This window comes from Heterocephalus glaber, unplaced genomic scaffold, assembly GCF_053883595.1.
Source record: "Heterocephalus glaber isolate CG9 unplaced genomic scaffold, H.glaber_assembly_v1.0 deba00000281, whole genome shotgun sequence".
Lineage (NCBI taxonomy): Eukaryota > Metazoa > Chordata > Mammalia > Rodentia > Bathyergidae > Heterocephalus > Heterocephalus glaber.
Genome location: NW_028258139.1, coordinates 31,523,776 through 31,546,204, shown reverse-complemented (window position 1 = coordinate 31,546,204; position 22,429 = coordinate 31,523,776). Strand labels below are relative to the sequence as shown.

Below are 22,429 nucleotides of genomic sequence, written 5' to 3'. Positions count from 1 at the left end.
TCATTTCACTTTCTCCCTCCCCGATAAAGACAGCCCCAGGAGAGCTGCCACCAGGGCCTTGCCAGTATGTGCTTCAGGGCCACCGGAGGCCCATCTCCCAGGGGCTCCGAGGGCTGGATCCAAATACGTTCTCACCTGCTGTTCAGGAGACATGGTGCAGGGGCTGAGCACGTCCCCCACCCCCGAGACCAGAGTGGCTGCAAGGGACACTCCTCCAGATGTTTCCCGTTCATCCGCATGTAATTCACTGAGACACTGCTACACAGGCGCAGCCATGACAGCTCTGTGTGCTGTGTCATCTATCATTGTTTTCACTCCGGAAGCACTGAACTGCATTCTCCTAACAGCAAATGCTTACCCTTGAGCTGAGCCCAGAATCTCCACACTGCATGGTCCAGTTAGGCAGCAACACACTCCCTAGCCCTGGGAGAGCAGGGATTCTCTGATGAGCGACTTGAAAAAAACCCAAACATTATAATGGAGTTTTATGGTTAGGAGAAGTATATTTACATACAGTATATTTCTATACAGAGTACAGGCCATGAAATGTGACTATCTTCTTAACTTTTAGAAAGGTACAAAAGTTGTGTGATCCTCAAGTAGCTGTAGGGAATATATCCAAATTGTTGTGGAGTATAACACGTTTATGTTCATCAAAAGAGGAACTCGGGGGCTGGTCCAAACCCCTGGATCGGACTGTGCCCCTCTGGCTATCGAGCTGGAGTCCTTTGCTACTCTCCTTCTAACTTTCCAAGTAAGATATTTTTTATGTAGAAAAATAAAATAAAAATAGAAGTAAAGAGAAATTGAAACCTGAAAAAAAACACACTTGTATAAGGCTTTATGTCTTTCTTCAGAAATTGTAAATATGCTTAATGGTGATTAGTTTCTTTCCTGCCTCTTAGTTTCACAAAAAATGTTTGCTTTATAAGTGGGAAATTATTGTCTGAAATTGTCTACAGTTTTTACCTCGCCAGTTTAAATGTCTTCCTGTTTCTTCCTTCCTGTTTTTTAATATCTGGTATCCCTGATTCAGTACCATTTCTTACATCTTTCGTTTAATTCTCAAGTCAATAGAAGAAAAAGAGTTGTAGACCCAATGAGAATGATGCAGGTTCAGCTTGTGCACCCCCAACCTCGGGCAAGTTGTTGGATCCTCTGAAACCTAGCTGCTGCATCTATCTTGCTGCAAGTACCAGAAAATTTCATCTTCTTAACACCCCTAAAAATGGAGCTCCCCAAAAGGAGACATACATTAACCTGGGAACAGGGCAGAACAAAGTTGTAGCCAAGGGCAGCAAAGAGTGTAGACCTAATGGACCCAGATACAAAAGCCAAGTTTCCTCACTTTTACATGGTGTCTCCCAAAGGTGATGCCTCTTAGGCCATCAGTGTCTTTTCTTATTAAGTAAGAGGAAATCAGGAAGGAGCAGCTAATTCTACTTTGTCATAGGAGATGGGGGGGGCGGGGAAGAGCGATCCTAATCCCCAGAACCTGAGTACCTTGCAAGAGGAATTTGCAGATGTTGCTAAGGTAAGGACCTGCGATAGGCAGATGACCCTGCATTATCCGGGTGGGCCCACTGTAATCATAGAAGAAGGAGAGTCAGAGATTTGAACACTGTTGACTTTGAATATGTGGCTGACCTCTAGAAGTTCCAAAGAGCAAGAAAGTGGATTCTGCCTCAGAGTCTCTACAAGGAACCCAGCCATCAACACCTTGACTTTGGCTCCGTAGACTTATTTTGGGTTCTGGTCTCCAGAGTTGTAAGAGAATAAGTGTTGTTTTGAATTCTTACATTTGTGGAAAGGTGTCACAGCAATAATAAGAAGCACATACAGTTGTCAGGTTGTCATGTCACATCCCAAGCACCCAGGCCAGAGTGTGCATGCATTTACCAGCAGCCCAAAGTTCTGCTTCCTAGAAGAAAGGACTGGAAAGGTCTTCACATTCTGGTCTCTCTCTATATTGGTTTTCTGTTGCTGCATGCCAATTTACCCCAAAACATGGCAGCTTAAAACAGTACACACTCACCAGCCCACAGTCCCTGTGGACCAGGAATCCAGGAACTCTTATGCAGGTAAAATGACTCAGGCTCCTAATGAGGCTGCAGTGAGGCTGTCATTGGATGCAGTCATCTTGAAAGGCAGGTGGGAAGAGTCCACTCCCGTGCTCATTCAGTAATTAGCAGGACTCAGTTCCTCCTAGGCTCTTGGACTGAGGGTATCATTTCCTTGCTGCCTGTTTGCAGAGGCTACTCCCAGTTTCTTTGTCATGCACACCTCTCCAATATGGCACCCTACTTCAGCAACAAGCGAGAGTGGGAATCTGCTAGCAAAGCAGGAGTCCCGGTCCTTTATGAGCTAATCATGGAAGTGACATCCATAACCTTGTTTATATTCTCTTCTTAGAAGTAAATCAGCAGGGCCACCAACACTCAAGGGGAAGGACTACACAAGGGCACAAATACTCACTCCCAAACAAGGATCACTGGGCCATCTGGGATTCTGCCTATGCACTCTCATTCCAGGGAAGCCAACCAGACTGCATTTCCCAGCTCCCATGGGTGGCTATGTCTCTGGGTTCCATCCAACAGAAGTGAGCAGACTGATGTATGACATCTTCAGAGTCACTTCCCCTCCACCAGCAACAGATAAAGAGGTGACTTTGGAAGGCATATGTTCAGAATGCCTAACCTAGAAGGCAAAGAAGCTTGAAAGGATGAATCACAACTGAACAGGAGGAGCACACAACTGCTTATAGGAACATCATCTTGGACTTTAAATTGGCAAAAAAACAAAATACTTTCTATCCTGCTTGAGCCATTATTAATTTGAAGATTGTTGCTGCTGGATTAATATTACCTAACTTGTATCCCCCAGAAGGCTACAGAGTAGAAAAGGAAATGAGGGGTGAAGGAGAGGAACGCTATGGACAGGCAGAAAGGAGCCAAATGATCCGTGTGGTCAAGGCTATGCTGCAGGTAGTGGCCATCTCCTCTAACACACACACACAATCCACACACAGCTTGATCCAAACAGGACAGAATTTATCATCCCTCTCAAAACCAAGTGGAGACTTCTTCATATGAGTGTACTTTTCCTGGAGAATGATGGTGCCCAGAGCTTCCATCCAGTTTAGAGCAACATGAAAGGAAGAAGTTCAGTGTGGAGAGAAGTAGAACTCTAAAGTCAGGGGGAAGAAACTAAGATCCATTTCTTAAAAAGACCTAGAAAGTCACAGAAATTATAGAGAAGGCTTCAGAGAAGCTAGCAGCCATCAAAACAGGGTTTTAATCAAATTCAACTAAACCTTCCAGGAAAAACCTAGTCCTAAAAGGTATCTGGACTTCTTGTGGTAGAGTTCCATCAGAGAAAAGAGGAACAAAGACAAGCACCCAGTTGAATTCTAGGAAAATGTTCATATATAGCAATCTGAAGTAAGAGCAGCAAATAAACATATGAAGACATGTTCAACATCACTGGTTATTCAAGAGATGCAAATGAAAACAGTGCTGAGATTCCACCCCACTCCAGAAAGAATGACTGCTATCATGAAATCAACCAATACCAAATGCTGGCGGGGCTGTGGGGAAAGAGGAACCCTGCTCCACTGCTGGTGGGAGTGTAGACTGGTGCAACCACTGTGGAAATCAATACGGAGATACCTCAAAGAACTAGGACTGGAGAGCACAGAGGAGGTGAGCTGCTCTCAGTGCAAAAGAGGAGGCTTCTGGGCCACCATGCACCCCCCCAACACCCCCCCCCCCGCAAGCATAGAGGAGGTGAGCCACGTGGGCGCCAGCAGCACCCCACCCCCCACCTCCCCACTCCACCCCCCCAACCCACTGAAATGAGAAGACACATAAACAAGTTTCAAAAACAGACTTCCAGATCACCTAAAACAACCCCAAAGGGAAATGAGATGGAACATTGTGATACTCAACCACCTGGACTCCCTGAACTGGCAACAAAAGAGGATCTGGAAAAAATACAATCAGAAATAATTTCTCAGATAACAACAGAGATTGTGCCCATAGTGCAAGACACGATTAATAAATCTAGAGAGGACACAGATTAAAAAAAAATAGAGGAGCTGAGGAACATGATGGAATCTCAACATAGGAAACAAATGGAATTCATAAAACAGATGCAAACAGATTTCCAGGAGATTAAAAACTCCACTGACAGTCTATGCAGCAGAATGAACCAATGTGAGGGTAGAATTTCAGATATAGAAGATAAGATGGCAATTAGTGAGGAGGAAAAGAAAAATTGCTTTAAAATTGTAAGGAACCACATGAAATCAATGCAGCAGTTGCTAGATGATGCAAAGAAGAATAACATAAGACTGATTGGAGTCAATGAAGAAAAAGGAGAGAGTGCAGACAACATAAAAAAACTGTTCACAGAAGTGATGGCAGAAAACTTTCCAAGCAGGGAAAAAGAACTTGAGATACAGACAAGTGAGGCATATAGGACTCCAGCTAGCCTTGATCAAAAAAACTCTACACATAGACATATAATAGTTAGGATTCCAGAAACCCAACAGAAGAATAAAGTTCTACAAGCAATGAGAGAAAAGAAACAAATCACATACAAAGGAAAGCCCATCAGAATCACAGCAGACTTCTCAGTGCAAACCCTCAAGGCAAGAAGAGCTTGGAGTGACGCGTATTTCAAGCCCTGAAGGAAAACAGCCTCCAACCCAGATTGATGTACCCTGCAAAGTTATCTTTCAAAATTGATGGAGAAATAAGGTACTTTCATGACAAAGAGCACCTTAGGAACTTCAGCACTCCAAAAAATTTTAGACAAAATCCTGGGAAAAGACAATGAGGATCACAGCCCCAGGAAGCCCAGCAGAATGAATCGTCGGGTGCGCCAAGAAATTAAACGCAAAGGAGGAGAATCCAACAAACAGTAAAAGTCATAACAATGATAAGTCAATATGTATCAATTATAACCATCAATGTTAATGATCTCAATTCACCAATCAAAAGAAATAGACTGGCAGAATGGGTCAAGGAGCAAGTTCCAACAATATGCTGCATACCAGAAACATATTTAATTCAAAAAGAAACTCATAGACTGAAAGTTAAAGGGTGGAAAACAATACTCCATGGGACAAGAACCTGAAAAAAAGCAGGAGTAGCTATCCTCTTTGCAGGTCAAGTGGATTTCAAATGAAAATCTAAAACACTCTGGTCCCAAGAATTTCAGATAAGGGATAGTCAACCTGTATGTACAAATCTATTATGAACATGTGTTTTCATTACTCTCAAGTCAAAACTTAAGAACAGGACTGTTGGTTCTTAACAGTAATACAAGAAATTTCTATATTGTTTTCCAAAATGGTTTTGTCATTTTACATTCACCTTAGCAGTATTAGAAAGTTCTAACTGGTTCACACCTAAGCTGACATTTGCTCTTTTAATACTTTTAACTTTGGACTGGGGATTTAGTTCAGTGGTTTCACTGCCTGCTGCGCAAGTGCAAGGACCCGAGTTCAATCCCTGGTACCAAAAAAAAAAAACTTTTTTAACTTCATCTCCCTAATGAGTGTATAATTCAATCTTGTTATTGTACTGATTAGTATTTTTCTGATTCTAGTGTTGCACACCTTTCCTTGTGCTGTACTGGCTATTTATCATCTTCTTGTGTCTACTTTTTAATTGGGTTGTCTATTAATGAGCTGTAAGAGCTCTTTATACTGGTCATAGGTTGTATGCATTATAAATATGGTCTGTTTAAGGACTACTTTTCATTTTCTTAACGATGTCATTTAAAGTTCTAAATTTTGATGGAATCTCATTTATCAATTTTTTTCTTTTATACATCATGTTTTTTATATCCTAGGAAATTCTTGCCTACCCTAAATTCATAAACATTTTCCCTTATAATTTCTTCTTAAAGTTTACAGTTTTAGTCTTTCATATTTAGGTTCATAGATCCTTTCAAGTTATTTTTATGTATGGAAATAAAGAGTTGAGGTTAATTTTTTATATATAGATACCAGGTGTTCTAGTGCTATTTGCTGAAAACACTATCTTTTCCTCTGCTCTTGAATTGAGTTTATGTTCTATAATGTGTTACTGTTAAATAATCTTTCAAAACTCAGTGGACCATATATGTGTAGTTCTATTTGTAGATTCTCTGTTTTATTCCATTGATCTATATATCTTTCCTTACACCAACAGTGCCTTGATTACCGTAGCTTTAGAAGAAGTCTTAAAATTATGTACTAAATGACTTTCAACACTGTTTTTTTTTTCTTTTTTACTTTTTAGGTCCTTTGTACTCCTACATAACTTTTTAAATTTCAATATCCAATTCTTCATTTATAGTAAGTATACATAAACCTGAATTTTTATATATACTTTGTGTTTTCTGATCCTGCTAAATTCAAATACAAGTTCTAGGGGCTCCTGGAGATTTCTTAGTATTTTCTCTGTAGATGATCATTTCATCTACATATAAAGATTTTACTTCTACCTTGCCAATCCTATCCTAATTGTGTCATTTTATTGCCAGACTATTTTGGTTTGGGCCTAGGTTTCAAAGTTTAATGGACAGGGCCAGGGATTTAGCTAAGTGGTTTCACCACCTGCTGCACAAGCGCAAGGACCCGAGTTCAATCTCTGGTACCAAAAAAAAAAAAAAGTTTAATGGACAGACGAAGAGTAGGCATATCTGCCCTTGTTCCCCACCTTAAGGAGAAAGCATTGTATCTTCTCCATTCATATAAGGCATTCTCACTGGAAGTATGGAGTACATGTCTTTAATCTGTTGAGAAGGTTCTATTCTACTTCTAGTCTCCTGATAGCTTTTACCATGAACAGCTGTAGAATTTAGTCCGATATTTTTTCTCCAACTACTGACAGGATCATATGGCTTTTTCCTTTCCTCTGTTAAAATGATGACTTTTGGGGGTGGATCTTCCAATGCTGAACCGACACTGCCATCCCTACAATAAAACCACTTCCTACATACTGCGAGATCTGACTTCTAAGAGTTGGTTTGTTAAACAAATTTCTATGTTCATACTTTTCCTTCTATTATCTTTATCCAGTTTTAGTATTAGCACAATGTTGAGTTCCTAAAATGAGAGGAGAAGTGTTCCTTCTTTTTTCTGCTTTAAATGTTTGATATAATTTATCAGTTAAAATGTATATGAGCCTGCTATTTTCATATAGGTAGGTTTTCAAGTTAGGAATATACTCTCTTTAATAGGTGCTGTTCAAATTTTATATTTCCTCCACAGTAGTTTCATTAATTTGTCTTCCAAGGTACTTCTTAGAAGTTGTCAAATTTATTTCAAAAAAGATTTTTGTAATATGCTTTCTATATCATTATAAATTCTGTAAAATCTGTGGTAATGTCTTCTAGATCTTTTTTTTTTTTTTTTTTTTGGTACCAGGGATTGAACTTGGGTCCTTGCGCTTGCGCAACAGGCGGCGAAACCACTGAGCTAAATCCCCGGCCCATGTCTTCTAGATCTTGATATTGTAATTTTAAAAATGTATAATTGATATTGTGTAATAGGAAGTAAAGGTCTAAATGAGCAGGGGAAATGGGAGGGGGAGGGGAAAGGAAAGAAGGGAAAGGAAAAATGATAAGAAATGGAAAAAATGGAAACAAAGTCTTTGCAAACAGGGAAGGGTGGAGGGGGTGAAGGGAGGGCAGGGGAATAGGGGAAAAATAAGAATCAAGATACATCATGTACAGGTACAAGATCCCAATGATGAATGTCATTGTACAGCATACCTAAAATGTACCAATAAACTTAATGAACAAAAACAAAATAACCAGCATGGCCACAGGATATGGGCTGGATGATGCAGCTCCTTCAGTGCCACCCCAAAATGTCCACTGAATGACCTCATGACTAAGGATCGCAGGATAAAGGGAGAAATCCAGAGGACGGGAGACATTCCAGGAAACTTCTCTCAAGAACATGTCTGCTACCGGCTGATTGATGTAGTCCATCAATAACTTCGTTCTCCTCACCAATTTTGAACAGCATAAAACTGGACCATGTCATTTGTCCACTTATAACTCCTAGGAAGTAAAGATGGATGTTCATGTCATGCCACAGTCTCACCTAAATTGTCACCTCATGATTTTAGTTCATCCTCACAGTGAAACAGACTGAAAACAAAGTCACTGATGCCCAGGAAACCATCAGATCCAACCCAGGATGGAAGGTGGCTCTGCAGGTAAGTTTCAGATGTTCCCAAGCAGTGCTTAGGCAGGGTGCTTGGCCAGGGTTTGCAGGGAAGAACTTGAAGGGGATTGGCTCATCATGCAAGTGTTCACTGCTGCACAAACTTACCTCATCAGTCATCACACTTGCGTCAATCATCTTTATTATGAGAGAGAGCTAAGAAAAGACCGGGAGAGTTGCCCCTCAATGCAAAGCAGCTCACTCTAAGCTGAGCTCATCCTGACTCCACAACACCTGCCTCCCGAAAGCCTAAAGAGGAGCCATACGCTGGTTTTGCCATGTAGGCTGCCTATTCTTTCCACGTATTTCTTTGTTTTACCCAAAACTTGTAGATTAGATCAGATCAGATTAGACCAGATTAGATGGACCCAGAGACAGACAGATGGACAGACAGACAAACTAACCAGTTCCCCCTAGGCCTTAGTGAGAAGTATGTGGACGGCTGGGGAGAGGACAGAGCAAGGGGCCTCACTGCTGCTGTTAAAAATTACAAAAGCTTATCTAAGAGCATTACATTTAAAGCCACTCTCACACTAGCATCACGCCGTCTGCTAATACGGCCTGTACCTCTCCTGCGACCACTTTCCAAACAGAAACCATAGTCTTCTCTGCTAACCACCTTCTTTGCGTCTCAGCCACACCTGCAATCCATTAAGCTCAACTGAAAGTAAGTAAGGCCTTCCATTGTCTTCAGACTCTGCTGATATAACCTTGGTGCTCAATCACAGCTATTTCGCCCTGTAGCTTATGTCCTTCCTATTTTCTTTTATCTTAATGTCAGATTCCAATTTTATAAGCCTATTAGTACAAATGCCCTTTATTTTAAGATGCCTCAAGTCTTGGAAAAGATGATTTTTTGAGTGAATGATGAAGTCCCTCTGAAAAGACCATGGTCATCAGGCCTGTCCTTCAGCCATCACAGTAACTGTGGATTCTTCGGCGAGCTGCTTCAGTTTACTCTTCTAAGTTTTAGGCACCCTTTCTCCCTTCCGGCATCTGATCTCTCTTTGAAGAGGCACGGGTGCCGAAGGTCAGACCTCTGTGCTGTGCTCCTGCCCTGGCCGCAAGACTCTCCCCGTATGTAGTGCCATAACACAGCAGCAGTTATGTCCAGTACTCAGGGACCATTTGCTCCACACCAGGCTTTAAGACTAGTGCTCTGACATCACCTCATCGTGACCCTTTAAAAGCAAGTACTGCTATTACTACACTACCTCAAAGATGAGGAGACTGAGGCCCACAGAGCTAAGTAAATTTTCCAAGGATGTAAAGCCAATGAGTGATGAAGCCAGATTCCATCTAGCCCCTAGAAGCCTGCACTTAGCCACTGCACCACAGAGCCCTAAAAGACCAGCAGTCAAAATGAGCTTCCCCAGCATCCTCTCTTTCCCAGGCTGGTCTTCGGTCACTTTCTTCGTCATGTGGGGAATATAACACTTTGCACACCCAGTGACCTCTGCTACCTGAGCTTCACCCATCTGGCCCAGTACACTTTCTATGGCTTTTTAAGCCTTTATTGTGTGGAAATGTTCTGTCACCAGTTACTTAAAAAGGGAAAGCTAAACGTGGCAGCTTTATAATGGCGTGATCCTTATGCTGAGTAGTCTGGTGCATTGTGTGATGGGCCCTCCCTCCTGCCCTCACCCCCATACATTTGAGGACTGTGTTTGCAGTGAATCTGAGGCCAGACCTGCTGTACTGAACACTCAAAGAAGCCTGACTGCAGAGCAAGAGCAAGAAACAGAGGCAGACCCTGCTAGCCATGCAACTGTGAAGGAACAGCAGATTATAAATCTGGAGCAGTGGGTCCAGAGACACTGGCTGGATTTTCCCAGGCTCCTCCTCATCTTTAAAGGATGAAGGCAGTGCAGTAGGTCCAGCATCCTGGGGCCCGACTGGGTCTCCCACTCTGCCAGCCATAGCCTCTCACACCACCACACACTCCGGACCTCAGGACGTCTTCTGAGCCACCAGTCTGCTGCCTGGTGCACCATGATGTAAGAGAAACCCAGCCAAGTCTGGTGCTCTGGTTTTGCTTTGTTTTTGTTAATCCCAAACCCAGTCCAACCTTATGATCTAGCCTCGCTCTGTAGCTCTGGTGCCTAATACGGGCAGGTGTGAATACACATAGAGTCTTTTGTTTTCTCTCTAACTGAAGAGAACCACATCGAATAATGTTGACTGTTTTGGGAATGTGATGCTAGCCCTACATTCATACTGAACCTGTCATCCCTGGTTGGACTTGTCATCTTTTATGACAACAGGTGCTACAGAGTGGCTCACTCAATCATGCAAACCTCCCCGTGCCTTGGGCTGGGGAGATAAAGTATTCAATCCCCAACCCATTTGCAATTTGAGTTTTCTCTTGGTCCAGGTTTTCCGAGTAAACATACTGTTATGAGACTTGAAAAGCAGAAAAGACCACCAAGAAACTGAGTCTCACAGCAGCGCTGACACCTAAAACAGCAGAGACATTTGGTTCTCCCATAGGCTCCATCTCAAGAGTCCTGGTGTCCAGTGCAGCACTGGCTGGAAGCAAAAACAACAGAAACATCTGTGTGCATTGTACACAGCCGCAAAAAGCTGTTCACTGTGCGATCAGCCTCCACCACAGACTCCACAGTAATGTTCTTGGGGAGGTCGGTTTCATCAAGCCAGACCTTTTGAAGCTCAGTGCATTCTGGAACCGCTGGGTCCTGCACTGGTCTTTTCATCATCTCTGAAGGCATCGTCTCTCCAGAGAAGTTAGACACAGAGAAAGGAGCTGAATGCACACTGGAGAAAATGGAATGCCCTTTACTACCCCAGAATCATCTCAGAGTCCATCTTATTGAAGTGCAGCTCTGTGACAGAAACAAACATAGTGATCACTTTACATCATTGTTTGTTCATTCGAAAATATCTAGTGAGCAGCTCTTCTAGGTGCAAGGCATGCATTCTGAACTCTTCAAAAGCTCACGATCTAGTGAAAGAGGCCTAACAAGAAAACAGAAAGTGTTGGTGGGCAAGAATGATTCATGGTGCTACCCCCAGTCTAGTCTTGGGGTACAAAACCAGTTCTGCCAATGGAGGAAACCCCGAGCCTAAGCAGTGGTAACTGGCCAAAGCAAAGGAGCATAGAGAAATAGTTCTAGGCAGGGGAACAGTGTGTCCAAAGGTCCTGAGGTAAGACACTTGAGAAAATTACTTGCATGGTCTTCAACTCAAACTGTCCCAAGTATGAGGTGTGAGCTGCACTAAATCAAAATCAAAGGCCTAAGCGGGATCCAAATTAGAGACTTTTTTGGCATACTTGGTTTTAACTTGATTGATTTTCATTTGAATGAAGAATGTTCGGGCAGAGTGTATTCTGGTATAATGGAAGAGCAAATGGGAGAGTATGTGTTAGGATGCAGAACATCCAAAAGCAGACTGGGAATATGCACTGCAGGAGCTCGTGAGGAGGTGGGTTTGACAGTCATCAAGTATGCACAGCATGGCCCATGCTGTTGGGAAGAGACAGGTCCAGAGTGTGCACACCTGAGAAGGACCCGAATGCCCCTCGGGCTTCATAGGTCCAGCACACGGCACTGCCCTGGGAGAGTGAGGGACTCAGCAGAATTCCCTTCACAGAATTCCTCCACTTCATGACAAAAGGGCATGCAGGGACACCAAAGACTGTCATTTCCCACTGGGCCACACTCATGCGACCAGATTCTGGCTCACAGAGCTTCCAGAGCCCCTCCTGGCCCTTGACGGCTGAGCATGCATTCTGAGTGGCTGGTCATGGGAGGGGAAGCCCCGTCTGGTGCTCCAAGAAAGGAAAAGCCAGCACAGGGTGCTGAGAGGGAGAATTTATGGTTCATCAGCTCTCCATTTGCTATTGAGATAAATGCCCCCGCTATGGCACATGCAAAGGCCTAGTCTACAGCACTAGCCTGAAAGTGATGTAAAATTAAAAAGTCGTCTTCCAAAGATCTCACTCCAGAAAGCCAAAGCCAAGTCAAATATGCAATTACTTCCAAGATGAATGCCTCTCCTGGCAAGCGTCCCCACTCTCCAGCTGTAGGTTACAGTTCCTTGTCTCAACGAATTAATCGACATTTAAACCCAAACTTTATTGCTTCTTGGATGGAGAAACACCTCCAAAATTTAAAAGGAAGAACTAAAACTCCCTTCACATATAGAATGCAAGCACAACTTTGGGTCTGAGAAGTTCTAAAATCGAAAGAATATTTCTTTTAACCCTTGGCAGTTCCAGGCAGCAGGGGCAGACTCTGCTTTCTAGCTCAGATATCTTTCAGGGAAACCACCTTGGGCTTGAATTCCAGTCTGACACCCACTGATTGTGAGCTCTCAGAAACACTCTGTCTCCTGAGTCTGCTTCCCTCTCTTGAATAGAAATGCTAATATTGCCTTCCCCTTGGAGTAGCTGTGAGGCTTACCTGAAGAAGGCAGGGGTGGTGGGAGGCACAGACGGCAAGAGCTCCAAGAACAGAGCCCACAGTTCAGCGGATTGGTTACTTCTATGGAGATGGCAGACCCGGTTGACAGAGGGGGATGCAGGATGAACTGGAAGGTCATGGTTCTCACTGAACACTGAGTGCCTTTGGCCCACCAGCCTTTGAAGGTTCCCCCTGGTGATATTCAAGGAAAGGAAAATGAAAGGAAAGTTCAAGAGCAAATCCATCAATAGACAGCTGTCATTGCTTAACGCACAGCACATCAATGAATCCATTCACTGTTTTAATGAATCCTAAGCTCACTTTCAAGATCATAAAGACTAACATACAACAGGCCGATGTCCTGTTGTGTGTCACCCAGCTGAGCTCTCCAGCTCTCCAATGGAGAGACAGCCCAACGAGATGTCCAAGAGGACCCCAGAGCTACCGTGCAATTCTCCTTTCCATTGTCTTCCTGCCGTGTCAGTGTAAGCCTGAGTAGCTATCCTGATGTGAATCTCACTGGTCCTCACCAACACCCATCTCTGCATCTCCCATGGTACTGTGAAGGGACGACAAAAGTTTCCAGGGCAAAATCACACTCAGATCTGGAGTGGGTTGTGAGGCTGAGCTCACAGGGTTGCAGTCTGTGAAATCTGGCACAGGATCCTCAGTGTATGTGAGAGTCTCAGAGTCCTTCCTCCTGTGCAGTAACCGCAATCGTTATTAACAGAACAGTGCCTGGTGTGGTGCATGCCATGTGACAGACACTCGATTAATGTTTCCAACTAAGCTGAACTGGAAAGCGGTTCGCACCTGAGCTCTACTGAAATTCACACACCCACGCACACATACACACGTGTGTGCACGCATGTACGTCCAGTGTATCATTTAAAAGGACTGAAGTCCCAATCATGCCACAATGTGTATGAACCTCAAAAGCATCACGCTGAAAGGGCTCATGTACTGTAGGGTTCCAGGCCTGCGAAATGTCCATTACAGGCAGATCTGCAATGCAGATGGATGGCTGCCAAGGGCGAGGGCAGTAGGAACAGAGAGTGAGTGTTCACTGGGCAGGAGTCTCCTGTGGGGGATAAAAACATGTGGGAACTAGATAGCGGTGGGGGGAGCACAACGGCGCTCTAGGTGCCATGAAACCCTGTACTTTGAATGTCTGGCTGTTAGGTGAGTTCCCCTCAGGTGAAGCACCATCTCCTGTCCACTTCCTGAGACCTGCAGTGCGTGCCCGAACCTCCACAGCCTTCTTTCTCACCATTCACCACGCACCTCCTACGCAGCCGCTTCCTGACCCCTACAACACCTTGCACACGAAAAGCAACAGCTCTCCCTCAGCACGAGTCAGGCTTTGTGGGCCTGAAGTTCATACAAATTGGGGCGCTCATTTAAGGCAGTGCAAATTATTATACAAAAGCAAATGTAAAGGGCCAGGGATGTAGCTCAGCGGCACCATGCCTGCCTCAAAGCTCAAGGTCATGAGTTCGATCCTCAATACCAAAAAAAAAATCAAATGTAAAAGCAGATATTTGTTTTTATTGATAGTTTACAACAGTTCCTTTTAACTTCACAATTCGATATTCAAAAGGTTATGAAAATTTTAGGATTGTGGTGAAATTTAAGGACAGCTCTACCCAGTGTATTTTATATATGAGCTGTAAGATTTCAGATGCTTTCTTCTTATGGAGTGACTAAATTTAAATAATCTCACAAGCATCTTGTGCCAGGCAACCTAGGACAAGTTCAGTTCCCAGACACCCTTGGTGCTTGATTCTATTTTAGGACACACAAGGTGTGAAGGAAAATATAATGCCCACCATGAACCAGATTCTGCTCCCCACTGGATATGCCAGCCATGACAGCGCCGCCCTCTGGGGATTATCAGACTACTAAAGAAGATGAATCCTTAAATAATCTCAGTGTTGCACTGCTTTAAAGCAAGTTCTTGCTCAAAACCCATGGCAATATAGGAAGGATCAGGAAGCATTTCTTCCACTCATTTATTTGTTCAGTGATGATGGAAGGTAGGCCTAACACCTGAGGCATACCTGAAGGAGGAGAAGGAGTTTGCTGGGTGAGAAAGGACAGAGAAAGCACAAGGGTTCCTATGTTCCGGGAACTGAGGACAATCCCCTGAAACTGGTGTGGGCTGCTAGAAAAGACTGATGGCAGGTGGTTCCAGTTATCTATTGCTGCATAACAAGTTACTCCAAAATTTAGAAGCTTGAAACAAATATCATTTACTACATCTGATGATTTTATGGCTCAGGCATTTGAGCAGACTCACCTGGAGGTTCTTAGTCAGCAGGTGGGTGGTCTTCTCTGTACACTAAAAACGGCTTCACTCATGTCACTGACATTTTGACATCGTTGGATTTAAAAGCCTAGACACAAATGGAAAGGAAATATCAACAGAGCTGCTGTGCCTATCTTCTTGGGCTAGCTGGAATTCTTACATAATCTGAGTTCTCTGAAAAAAATTCTAAGGACAGGAAATGGAAGCACATTACAGGATGTACCAGAAAGTGACAAAGTATCGCCTCCACTGTGTTATATCAGAAATGAACAGTCACAAAGCCCACCAGGGACAAAGGAAATTCACACAGGTCTTCATCCCCCTTGGGAGCAGTGACAAAGAATTGGTGTGTCTTTTATTTGCCATGGAGAATTTTAGAGAAGAAATTCAGAACCCACTGAGGAGAGCTTTGTTAACTACCCTGAGTTTCTGTTTTATCTTGTTTTCAATAAAAAACAAAAATAGACTTTCCTTAAACAGAGAAGTAAGATTATTACAATTTCTTTAAGGATAACACTGCCAGTGCATGCTAGGAGACGAAAGAAAGCAGAATCTGTCACCCAAAAGTCCAGTGAAGAAGCAGCTAGGAGCATCCAGCTGGGCACCACTTTGATTGCCAGGCCAGCCCAGGCCAGGCCGTGTTAGCCAGGAGGGACAAAGGCCTGGCTGTTGGTAAAGCATGCAGCTGGAGGGACACAGTCCATGAACAAGATTTGGTCATGGCTTGGAATACAAAGAGAAACGAGAAATGAAGAAGGTGTAACGAAGAAGGTGTCACTAAGTTTCTAGCTTGGGCGATTACATGCATGATGTTCCCATTCACAGAGACTGGCGTCCACTGGCAATTTATTATTCCAAAGGCTCACTGCACTCAGTGTTTATTGCCCCTATCATGACCCTCTGCTCTTACAAACGCCTCTCTCCCATGCAGCCCTGCCACCTCTGTCCACTTTCCGGTCCCCTTCCTGACACAGATCCACGACTCATGGCAAGCTCCTCCTCTGCTACAGCAATTCAGCACAGACTTAGCCACGTACAGCCACCCCAAACTGTAGCTTTTCCTCTCTGTTCCCAGAGAATTCGAGGCCAGCTGAATAAGAATAAGCCAGAGGAGGGTATTAAAAATGCCTCTTTCTGGTGGCCAATCCTGTAGGCTCTGACTCAGTGTGACTGAGGGGCTGCCAGGCTTGGGAACTACTGTGGGCACTGGGATAAGGGATAGAAATTGTGAACGGTGCTAATGGAACCTGAGCCTATCCCTGACTGAGGGATGCTAAGCTTCTCTGGTAACATAAAGCATCTGAAAGCCAAGGGCACGGGGTTTGATGGGAAACAGGGTGCTGATCTGCTGCTTCCTTTCTAGTCTTACTAACTGTGATCTTTTATCAGAGGCACATATGTTTTCAATACCTTCACATGTGGCTGCAGTTAGACCAGGAAACAAATTCCCTGCTAGTTGAAAGCTTTGGCCTCTCTTTTGCACCCACTGAGCGTCAGCTTCTACCCTCTGCTGGGGAGACCCCAGGGAAACAATTAATCAGCCCTCCTGCTTGCAACACTTTGGGACTTGGGTCGTAAGAAGGGCATTGATTCCCAACAGATGGCAAACCAACAGCCTGAAATCCTGTCCCTCCCAGCCATGCCTGCCTCCAAGGACACAGCTTGTGACTCTGAGAGGAAACTCTTCCCCCACCTATCCACAGGGCTTCTTTCTGGTCCTGCTGTGCAAACAACATCATAGTTCAAGGTCCATTCCAGCAAGTATGATAGGGATTTCATAGAAGTATCCACGGCCTGGGATTAGGCACAGATTCAGCTTCCCAGTGGCCAGGCCCCACCAGCTGCCATGATGATTACAGACAACTGGCTCAGAGACGCCTAGTGGATTAGTAAAGCACGCTTCTGGGTGTGTCTGAGTATGTCATGGAGGCATGGCATTGGGGGCTGAGTCTGGTGCCTGGCTCTTGCCCCTTTAACACTCTTCCTCTGTGATCGGCTTCTCAGCCACCATGCATTGAGCAGCTTTGCCCTTCTGCCATGATGTTCTGTTCAGAGCCAGCTGACCATGAACTGACACTTCTGAAACCAAAATTAAACCTCTCCTGCCTCAAACTGTGGGTGTCAGGTATTTTGTTCAAGCAATGGGTCCACCAGTTATATAACTCTACAATTTGGGAGTGTTACTTTGTCTCTCTGAGCCTCCATTTTCTCTTCTTTAAATGGAAATAACAATAATCCTCTCAATTCTCTAGCACAGATTACCTAAGCCAGCACCAGCTAAGGTGCTCATAGGTGCTAGAGCCTCAGAGGCTGTGTAAAGATAATGAATATTCGTTTTTAGCAAAGAAAAAAGGATTCTCTGGTTAGGCCATCAATAGCTGGCTGAATAAACAAATTGTGATGTATCTCCATAGAAAGGAATGATGTCCAACACATTTCAGCATGAACGAACCTTGAGAATACACTGAGTGAAAGAAGCTAAACACAAAAGTCACACAGTGTATTATTTCATCTACACAAAATTCTCAGAATGGAGATAAGGGGTTGGAGGGAAAGAGAAATGGGCACCAACTGCATGAAAGGTACTGGTCTCCTTTGGGTGAGGAAAATGTTTCAGAACTAGATAATGGTTGCACAACATCAAGAATGATCTAAATACCACGGAATGGCTATCCTTAAAATGACTAATTTTATATCTTGTGAATTTCACTTCCACTTTAAAAAATGCAGTGGGTACAGTAGGTAACTGAAAATACATACGTAAGGAAAAGGCTGTGAATGCAGAACAGGGAGAGAAAGAGTTGGGGAAGGTGGGCCAGGGAGTAAGAGATGTAGGGAATACAAAGGGGTCACCCAACAAGGGTGCAATCGGACTTCCAGAAAGAAGAAATATAAACAATACAAATCCTAAAGAAATGTTGATTAAAAACCCATATTTTTTTTCATCCTAACCACAGCTGCCTTTATGTGTCACATTATAGGGAGTATTTGCTGTTTGAGTCCTTGCGTTTTTTACATATTATCTGCACAATTCACATTATTACCTGGTTCTTTTACACTTGATCTTAGCCAAAAAGGCCAAGAAGCGATGCCTGGTTCTTTTAATTATCATTTTGCTAGCTAACATTCTATTACATAGCTGTGTTCACAAACAAAAGCGTTTGGCAAAATTTCGCTTTGGTTTGCAAGCTCTGCATCAGGTGACAAACACAACCACAGCCATCTTCCCCCAAATGGTAAAACCAATTAAGTTCATAAACAGAGATGCCACTGTATTTAGACCAAAGGTCAGCAAATTACAATTTCTAAACCAAATCTGGCCCATTGCCTGTTTTTATATGGCTTGAAAGTTAAAAATAGTTTTAACATTTTTAGTGGTTAGGAAAAAAATAAAAAGATATTTTCTTTTTTCTTTTTTTTTTTTTGGTGCCAGGGATCAAACTCAGGTCCTTGCGCTTGCTCAGCAGGCGGCAAAACCACTGAGCTAAATCCCAGGCCCAAAAAGATATTTCCATAACATATAAAAATTATGATATTTAAGTTTCCATACGATAAGTTTCTTTTTTTTTTTTTTGGTACTGGGGATTGAATTTGGGGCCTTGCACTTGTGAGGCAGGTGCCAGAACCACTGAGCTAAATCCCCAGCCCTCCATACAGTAAGTTTTATTCTAACTTAATTTGGCAACATAGTGAACAATACACCAAAAATATAGCACTTTTTGGCATGCTGAGCAATTTGAGCTAGAGGAAATTAAAAGATTTTAAAAGCAAGCTCAGAATTAATGTCCTTTAACCTTGCCTTATTTCTCCTCTACACCCCATAAGCTCAGAGAGGCTTTCGGCAAAGTTCCCTTATCTATCTAAGTCTGGACCCACCCACCCCCAAAATTTCCTCTGATCCCCTCCTTGATTTTCATTAATTCAAATATTGCAGGAAAAAAATACTGAATTCTGTCAGCACACCTGGACAAACTTTTGTCACACACCACTGTACTCTATTTCTGTTCCCCAGAGAACCATTTACTTCCTATTGTGTGTTCTGCAGGCCAAGTTGACTCTGCTCCAGGTTGTTGTATGTTCTCCAAGCCCACTAAGTTGCTTGCTGTTCTCTGGTTTCCCTTTGGATAAAGGGGCATAGAAGTTTCTAGATCTTGATGGGCTGGTGGGTACTTACACTCCTGTGAATTTTCCTGTATTGTGGGGTTTTTTTCCCTTCTCTATGCTAATAAATTTGTATGCTTTTTCTCCCATTTAAGCTGTGTATTTTCAGTTCTTTCCAATGAAACTCAGAGGAAAGTTCCTTTACTTTTGCTCTTCCAATAGCCAAGGCCATTCATTTACATACTACCTAAGGCATCTTGCATGATATGAAGCTAAATATCATACAGATACTGTACACTCTCAAAGCCTGAAATATTTATCATCTACTCCTTTACAGAAAGGTTGGGCAGCCTCTGCTCTATACAGTTCCAATTTTTCACGATGGAAAAAAATGCTCTGGAGACACCTTCATGAATAATTTTCTCCTTCTTCAGCACTGTTTGCTTGGGATGAACTCCCAGGCATGGGACTGAGTCAGACATTTTGTGTGCTTGGATGGCTCTCTCTGTACCTGCTGCCAGACCCCTTTCCACTAGGCCTACACTAATTTCCATGGCCCCAGGGGTGCGAGGATGCCAACTCCCCGACACTGTCCTCTGTGCCTCAGCCTGGGAGTGGTCTGAGGCCTAAGCACTCTCGCGCCTGCTGCTGCCGGGTGAGGGACTATGGTCTCATCACAACCAGGCCAGGAGGCAGACAGGTTCCTCAGATGCTCGCTCTGGGAAACAATGTGCCCACAGTGTAAAATGTGTCATGTTCATTTCCCATGGCAAACAAGTGCTCTCTGGCTTAGTGTTCTCTCTAACAAAGCCAACTCATGAGCAGACTCATACTCTCAGTTTCTAAGTATATAAGTTAATAAAGTCTCTCCATTCGAGAGGTGAGCATAATTTAGAAAAAGTCAAATATACAACAACCTTTCACCTTTTCCTCCATTGCTCCCCTGCTATAGATTGACCTGTGTCCCTCCCCTCATGGAAAGAAGCCCTAAGCCCCAGTGTGGTGGCATTCGGTGGCGGCCCTTAGGTTAGTTAAATCATGAGAGCAGAGCCCATGATGGGATGAGGTCCCTCTAAGAAGAGACACTGAGGGCTCGCTCTCTCTGGCCATGAGGACACACTGTCTGTGCCGGGAACTGGCACCTTGCACTTGGATTTCCCAGCCTCCAGAACTGTGACAAATAAATGTTTTAAACCAGCCCATTTGGGAATCTGTTATAGCACACCAAACTACCAAGACACTCCCCAACATTCCCCAACACTCATTTTTAATATGAAAGAGGAAGTGTCCAATGTAATACTGTATACAGTTGTATTAGCCACCTTTCCATTGCTAGGACAAAATCCTGGGTGCACACAATTTAAAGGGGAAAGTATATTTTGTCTTATGATGCCAGAGGTTTCTGTCCATGGTTAGCTGGTTCCAAGGCACGGACATCTTTATATATATATATATATAAAATATATAATATGTATAATATATATATATATACACATTAATTGGTACATCTTAGGTATACAATACATTTACATTTATCTTTGGGTGCTTGTACCTGAACATGATGTATCTTAGTTCTTATTTTTTTCCCCATTCCCTATGCACCATTCACCCCTTCCATCCTTCCCTATTTACACAGACTTTGTTTCCTTTTTTTTCTTTTCTCATAATTTTTCCTTTCCCTTCTTCCCTTTCCCCTTCCCCTCCCACCACCCCTCCACCTTTGGACCTTTTCCTATTTCAAATTATCAATTATTCATTTTAATCATTTTCATCCTTATTTACACTTTCAGTTTCTCACACTAGAGAAACTATTCAGTATTTACACTTGTGTGTTCTATTTATTTCACTTAAGAGGATGGCCTCCATATGCATCCATTTAGCTATAAATGTCTCTAGTTTCTCATTCTTTATGGCTGAGTAGTACTGCATTTTATTTAAAAAACCACATCTTCTTTATCCAGTTTCCAGTTAATGGGCACTTGGGCTGTTTCCAATCCTTAGATATTACAAACTGTGCCACTATAAACATAGGTGCACAGACATTGCTGTGGAATGATTCTTTTAGTTCTTTTGGGAAGATCCCCAGCAGGGGAATAGCTGGGTCAAATGGGACCTCTAGCCCTAGTTCTTTGAGGTATCTCCATACTGATTTCCACAGTGGTTGCACCAGTCTGCACTTCCACCAACAATGGAGAAGGGTTCCTTTCTCCCCACACCCCCACCAGCATCTGTTATTGGTTGATTTCTTGATAGCAGCCATTCTTTGTGGGGTGAGGTGGAATCTCAGAGTTGTTTTCATCTGCATCTCTCGAATGACCAGTGATGTTGAACATTTTTCCATATATTTATTTGCTGTTTTTACTTCTTTGTCTGAGAAATGTCTGTTCATTTTGAATGCCCATTTTTGAATTGGGTCTTTGAATTTGGGGGGTCTGATTTTTTTCAATTCTTTATATATTCTAGATAGTAGACCTTTGACGGAGGTACAGCTGCTATAAATTTCTTCCCATATTGTAGGTTGTCTCTTAGCTCTGTTGGCAGTTTCTCTTGCAGTGCAGAAGCTTTTTAATAAGATGAAGTCCCAGTTGTTGATTCTTTGTGCTAGTTCCCGCGCTACTGAAGTTCTGCTCATAAACTCTTTTCCTATGCCAATGTCATTGAGAGTTTTACCTAACTTATCTTCCAGCAAGTTTAGTGTTTCTGTCTTAATATTTAGCTCTTTAATCCACTTCGATCTTAGTTTAGTGTATGGTGATAGGTATGGGTCTAGTTTTAATCTTTCGCAGGTTGAAATCCAGTTTTTCCAACACCACTTATTGAACAGGCTATCTTTTCGCCAATGAGGGTGATTGGCTCCTATGTCAAAGATGAGGTGGCTGAGTATGTCTGGAGTTGTTTCTGCATCTTCTAATCTATTCCACTGATCCTTGGGTCTGTTTCTTTGCCAGTACCATGCTGTTTTTATCACAGTAGCTTTGTAGTATAGTTTCAAGTTGGGGATTGTGATACCCCCAGCCATGTCTCTGTTGCCCAGAATTGTTTTTGCTATTCTAGGTTTCTTCTGCTTCCAAATGAATTTTTGGATTGTTTTCTCTAGTTCTGTGAAGTATATTCTTGGAATTTCAATCGGTATTGCATTAAATCTATACAGTAGTTTTGGAAGTATGGCCATTTTCACTATATTGATTCTTCCTACCCAGGAACAAGGGATAGCTTTCCATTTTCTTATATCGTTTTCGATCTCCTTCTTCAGAGTGCTGTAGTTTTCAGCGTAGAGGTCTTTTGCTTCCTTTGTTAGGCTGATTCCTAGATAGTTCATTTTTTTAGATGCTACTGTAAGTCAGGGACATCTTGATGAAAGGGGCATAA

At 43.0% G+C, this 22,429-nt stretch overlaps 1 long non-coding RNA gene across 4 annotated transcripts in view; it reads right to left on the bottom strand.

Moving 5' to 3' along the window:
• The window catches only part of LOC110347546 (uncharacterized), an 87,031-nt gene that overhangs the window by 39,847 nt on the left and 24,755 nt on the right, over positions 1 to 22,429 (bottom strand). For all 4 annotated transcript variants that reach the window (XR_015441631.1, XR_015441636.1, XR_002392235.2 and 1 more), the window contains exons 2-3: positions 14,951 to 15,047; positions 12,652 to 12,843 (exon numbers count right to left, since the gene is read on the bottom strand). This is a non-coding gene — a long non-coding RNA (uncharacterized LOC110347546). The remainder of the gene's footprint in view (positions 1 to 12,651; positions 12,844 to 14,950; positions 15,048 to 22,429) is intronic.